General features: G+C 41.6%; 1 non-coding gene across 1 annotated transcript; it reads left to right on the top strand.

The window, feature by feature from the left end:
- Nucleotides 1-5,978: 5,978 nt before the first annotated feature.
- LOC130972526 (small nucleolar RNA R71) lies at nucleotides 5,979-6,086 on the top strand. Its single transcript, XR_009083689.1, has one exon. It is a non-coding gene; the product is annotated as a small nucleolar RNA R71 (small nucleolar RNA).
- The last annotated feature ends 298 nt before the right edge of the window (nucleotides 6,087-6,384 follow it).

Genomic DNA, 6,384 nt, shown 5'->3' with positions numbered 1-6,384 from the left:
GAACAAGCTCCACCCACTTTAGACATTCACCAATTACAAGAAGCTATTGATACATTGTCTAGGCAATACATGGAGAATCAAGGGGCACAGAAGGAGCTTCAAATGCAAATAATGGACCGCCAAGAAGAATCACTCTCTAGATGGATGAATAAACAAGGAGAGTGGCAAAAATAATTGATGGAGCAGCAATTGGAGCAAGGGAGATAGTGGAGTTAATCACTCCACAACTTGAACCAAAAGCAAGACCAACAATAAGAAGCCATCCAAAAGCTAATCAACATCCAAGCACATCAAGGTGCACACATTCATGATATGCATCAGAAACAAAGAGAACAGGCAAATCTCTTCAATGAATACAGAGCATTTTCGGAAGGGGTTTATATGACTGAGACTGGATGTCATGTAAACACCCAAGCCAGGCTCCGGTACTTAGTCGAACAGCTACCTGTATTACACCCTGGGATCACAAGATATGAGGACATAAAGGATGAATTAGCATGAGTGGAACGAGAAAGGGCCGAAAAGAGTCATGAATCAGTAAAGAAGGCACTAGAAGATTGGAAAATAGCCAGAATGAATCGGATGAAAGGAAGCACAAGTGGACATAAAGAGGACAAATAAGAGAAAGAGCATGAGCATTCCAATAAGTAAAAGGTGGTGGAGTTCCTTCTTAGTCTATCTTTTTCAAACTTTAAATAAGGAAAATCATGTATAAAATAGAACATGCCTCCATAGTAGCCTAGGAACTTTCAATTCTGTCTTTAAAATTCCGTTGTTTAGGTCCAAGTGTGCTAGTCTAGGCCCTAGCTTTCATTTTCATCTTGCTTATATGTATGCTTGCCCTTCTAAGTCAATTAAAAAGAAAATGTTATGAAAAACAAAAGTTGAGTTATCTTGTGAAGCAAATTCTTAAGTTTGTGGTATGGTCATTGGTCAGCTAAGTTGGTTCACCTACAAGGTATAGAGGCAACTATATGCTCTAAACCACATGCTTAAAACACATTCTATGAGACTAACCAAACAATAAGATCCCAATAAAAGAAGAGAAAGAATAATAAGAGTTTGAAAAAGAAAGAAAGACAATAAGACATAATGCTAGGTGGTGCCAGTTTGGGCGTTTAACTCCCATTTGGGTGCCAGTTCCAGCGTTTAACGCTGGGATTTCTTGAGGTGACTTTGAACGCCGGTTTGGGCCATCAAATCTTGGGCAAAGTATGGACTATCATATATTGCTGGAAAGCCCAGGATGTCTACTTTCCAACGCCGTTGAGAGCGCGCCAATTGGGCTTCTGTAGCTCCAGAAAATCCACTTCGAGTGCAGGGAGGTCAGAATCCAACAGCATCTGCAGTCCTTTTGAGTCTCTGGATCAGATTTTTGCTCAGGTCCCTCAATTTCAGCCAGAAAATACCTGAAATCACAGAAAAACACACAAACTCATAGTAAAGTCCAGAAAAGTGAATTTTAACTAAAAACTAATAGAAATATACTAAAAACTAACTAGATCATATCAAAAACATACTAAAAACAATGCCAAAAAGTATACAAATCATCCGCTCATCACAACACCAAACTTAAATTGTTGCTTGTCCCCAAGCGACTGAAAATCAAATAAGATAAAAGGAAGAGAATATGCAATGAATTCCAAAAACATCTGTGAAGATCAGTATTAATTAGATGAGCGGGGCTTTTAACTTTTTGCCTCTGAACAGTTTTGGCATCTCAATCTATCCTTTGAAATTCAGAATGGTTGGCTTCTTTAGGAACTTAGAATCCAGATAGTGTTAATGATTCTCCTAGTAAAGTATGATGATTCTTGAACATAGCTATTTATTGAGTCTTGGCTATGGCCCAAAGCACTCTGTCTTTCCAGTATTACCACCGGATACATACATGCCACAGACACATAATTGGGTGAACCTTTTCAGATTGTGACTTAGCTTTGCTAAAGTCCCCAATTAGAGGTGTCCAGGGTTCTTAAGCACACTCTTATTTGCCTTGGATCACAACTCTTATTATTATTTTTTTCGTTTTCTCCTTTTTTTTTTTTTTGAATAGCAATGCTTTTTCTTGCTTCAAGAATCATTTTATTGATTTTTCAGATCCTCAATAACATGTCTCCTTTTTCATCATTCTTTCAAGAGCCAACATTCATGAACCACAAATTCAAGATACATATGCACTGTTTAAGCATACATTCAGAGAACAAAAATATTGCCACCACATCAAAATAATTAAACTATTATAAAATTCAAAATTCATGCAATTCTTCCTTTTTCAATTAAGCACATTTTTATTCAAGAAAGGTGATGGATTCATAGGACATTCATAACTTTAAGGCATAGACACTAAGACACTAATGATAATAAGACATAAGCATGGATAACATAAAGCACTAAAATTCGAAAAAACAAAGGAATAAAGAACAAGGAAATCAAGGAATGGGTCCACCTCAGTGATGGCGGCTCTTCCTTGCTTTTGAAGGTCCTATGGAGTGCTTGAGCTTCTCAATGTCTCTTCCTTGCCTTTGTTGCTCCTCTCTCATGATTTTTTGTTCTTCTCTAATTTCATGGAGGAGAATGGAGTGTTCTTGGTGCTCCACCCTTAGTTGTCCCATATTGGAACTCAACTCTCCTAGGGAGGTGTTTAGTTGCCCCCAATAGTCTTGTGGAGGAAAATTCATCCCTTGAGGAATCTCAGGGATCTCATGATGAGTGGGATCTCTTGTGTACTCCATCCTTTTCTTAGTGATGGGCTTGTCCTCATCAATGGTGATGTCTCCCTCTATGTCAGCTCCCACTGAATAACAGAGGTGACAAATGAGGTGAGGAAAGGCTAACCTTGCCAAGGTAGAGGTCTTGTCCGCCACCCTATAGAGTTCTTGGGCTATAACCTCATGAACCTCTATTTCTTCTCCAATCATGATGCTATGGATCATGATAGCCCGGTCTATGGTAACTTCGGACCGGTTGCTAGTGGGAATGATTGAGCGTTGTATGAACTCTAACCATCCTCTAGCCACGGGTTTGAGGTCATGCCTTCTCAATTGGACCGGCTTTCCTGACTAAAATCCAAGTATTTCCCCCGAACCATAGTGAGATAATTCTTTGGATTCGGGTTCACACTTTGGTCATGGTTCTTGGTGATCCATGCATTAGCATAGAACTCTTGAACCATCAAGATTCCGACTTGTTGAATGGGGTTGGTAAGTACTTCCCAACCTCTTCTTCGGATCTCATGGCGGATCTCCGGATATTCACCCTTTTTGAGTGAAAAGGGGACTTCGGGGATCACCTTCTTCAAGGCCACAACTTCATAGAAGTGGTCTTGATGCACCCTTGAGAGGAATCTATCCATCTCCCATGACTCGGAGGTGGAAGCCTTTGCCTTCCCTTTCCTCTTTCTAGAGGTTTCTCCGGCCTTGGATGCCATCAATGGTTATGAAAAAGCAACGCTTTTACCACACCAAACTTAAAATATTTGGTCGTCCTCGAGCAAAAGAAGAAAGAAGAGAGTAGAAGAAGAAGAAATGAGGAAGAGGGGGAAGGTGGTGTGTTCGGCCTAGAAGGGTAAGAAAGGGTGTTTAGGTTGTGTGAAAATGAAGGGTTGAAGAAGGGTATATATAGGAGAGAGGGGGGTGAATGGTTCGGCCATTATGGGTGGGTTTGGGAGGGAAAGTGGTTTGAATTTGAAGGGTGAGGTTGGTGGGGATTTATGAAGGATGGATGTGAATGGTGAAGAGAAAGATGGGATTTGATAGGTGAGGGGTTTTGGGGAAGAGGTGTTGAGGTGATTGGTGAATGGGGGAAGAAGAGAGAGAGTGATGGTAGGGTCCTATGGGGTCCACAGATCCTGTAGTGTCAAGGAAAAGGCATCCTTGCACCAAATGGCATCAAAATCCACGTTTTGAGCCTTTTCTAGCGTTAAACGCCGGGCTGGTGCCCATTCCTGGCGTTTAACGCCAGGTTTTTACCCTTTACTGGCGTTTAACGCCAGTCTGGTGCCCCTTTCTGGCGTTAAACGCCCAGAATGGTGCCAGACTGGGCGTTAAACGCCCAACTGCTAGGCTGACTGGCGTTTAAACGCCAGCAGCATCTTCCTCCAGGGTGTGCTATTTTTCTTCCTGTTTTTCATTTTGTTTTTGCTTTTTTCATTGTTTTTGTGACTTCTTATGATCATCAACCTACAAAAAAGATAAAATAACAAAAGAAAATAATTAATTATAAAACATTGGGTTGCCTCCCAACAAGCGCTTCTTTACTGTCATTAGCTTGACAGAGGACTCTCATGGAGCCTCAGAGTTGTTCAGAACCGTGTTGGAACCTCCCAACACCAAACTTAGAGTTTGAATGTGGGGGTTCAACACCAAACTTAGAGTTTGGTTGTGGCCTCCCAACACCAAACTTAGAGTTTGACTGTGGGGGCTCTGTTTGGCTCTGTTTTGAGAGAAGCTCTTCATGCTTCTTCTCCATGATGACAGAGGGATATCCTTGGGCCTTAAACACCAAGGATTCTTCATTCACTTGAATGATCAACTCTCCTCTATCAACATCAATCACAGCCTTTGCTGTGGCTAGGAAGGGTCTGCCAAGGATGATGGATTCATCCATGCACTTCCCAGTCTCTAGGACTATGAAATCAGTAGGAATGTAATGGTCTTCAACCTTAACCAGAACATCCTCTACAAGTCCATAGGCTTGTTTTCTTGAGTTGTCTGCCATCTCTAGTGAGATTTTTGCAGCTTGCACCTCAAAGATCCCTAATTTCTCCATTACAGAGAGGGGCATGAGGTTTACACTTGACCCCAAGTCACACAAGGCCTTCTTGAAGGTCATGGTGCCTATGGTACAAGGTATAGAAACTTCCCAGGATCCTGCCTCTTTTGAGGCAATTGCTGCCTAGACAAGTTATCCAGTTCTTTGGTGAGCAAAGGGGGTTCATCCTCCCAAGTCTCATTTCCAAATAACCTGTCATTTAGCTTCATGATTGCTCCAAGGTATTTAGCAACTTGCTCTTCAGTGACATACTCATCCTCTTCAGAGGAAGAATACTCATCAGAGCTCATGAAAGGCAGTAGTAAGTCCAAGGGAATCTCTATGGTCTCAGTTTGAGCCTCAGATTCCCAAGGTTCCTCATTGGGGAACTCATTGGAGGCCAGTGGACGTCCAGTGAGGCCTTCCTCAGTGGCGTTCACTGCCTCTTCTTCCTCCCAGAATTCGGCCATATTTATGGCTTTGCACTCTCCTTTTGGATTTTCTTCAGTGTTACTTGGGAGAGTGCTTGGGGGAAGTTCAGTAATTTTCTTGCTCAGCTGACCCACTTGTCCTTCCAAATTCCTAATGGAGGATCTAGTTTCAGTCATGAAACTTTGAGTGGTTTTGATTAGATCAGAGACCATGGTTGCTAAGTCAGAGGTATTCTGCTTAGAGCTCTCTGTCTGTTGCTGAGAAGATGATGGAAAAGGTTTACCATTGTTAAACCTGTTTCTTCCACCATTATTATTGAAACCTTGTTGAGGTCTCTCTTGATTCTTCCATGAGAGATTTGGGTGATTTCTCCATGAAGAATTATAGGTGTTTCCATAGGGTTCTCCTAGGTAATTCACCTCTTCCATGGAAGGGTTCTCAGGATCATAAGCTTCTTCTTCAGATGAAGCATCCTTAGTACTGCTTGGTGCATTTTGCATTCCAGACAGACTTTGAGAAATCAAATTGACTTGTTGAGTCAATATCTTGTTCTGAGCCAATATGGCATTCAGAGTGTCAATCTCAAGAACTCCTTTCTTCTGACTAGTCCCATTGTTCACAGGGTTTCTTTCAGAAGTGTACTTGAATTGGTTATTTGCAACCATTTCAATCAATTCTTGAGCTTCTGCAGGCGTCTTCTTCAGATGAAGAGATCCTCCAGCAGAGCTATCCAAAGACATCTTGGATAGTTCAGAGAGACCATCATAGAAAATACCTATGATGCTCCATTCAGAAAGCATGTCAGAAGGACATTTTCTGATTAATTGTTTGTATCTTTCCCAAGCTTCATAGAGGGATTCTCCATCCTTCTGTCTGAAGGTTTGGACTTCCACTCTAAGCTTACTCCATCTTTGTGGTGGAAAGAACTTTGCCAAGAAGGCATTGACTAGCTTTTCCCAAGAGTCCAGGCTTTCTTTAGGTTGAGAGTCCAACCATATTCTAGCTCTGTCTCTCACAGCAAAAGGGAATAGCATCAGTCTATAGACCTCAGGGTTAACCCCATTAGTCTTGACTGTGTCACAGATTTGCAAGAACTCAGCTAAAAACTGATGAGGATCTTCCATTGGAAGTCCATGAAACTTGCAATTCTGTTGCATTAGAGAAACTAATTGAGGCTTAAGCTCAAAGTTGTTTGCTCCA

The sequence above is a fragment of the Arachis stenosperma genome, chromosome 3 (genome assembly GCF_014773155.1).
Source record: "Arachis stenosperma cultivar V10309 chromosome 3, arast.V10309.gnm1.PFL2, whole genome shotgun sequence".
Taxonomy (NCBI): Eukaryota; Viridiplantae; Streptophyta; class Magnoliopsida; order Fabales; family Fabaceae; genus Arachis; species Arachis stenosperma.
This window is presented reverse-complemented; position numbering and strand designations above follow the sequence as displayed.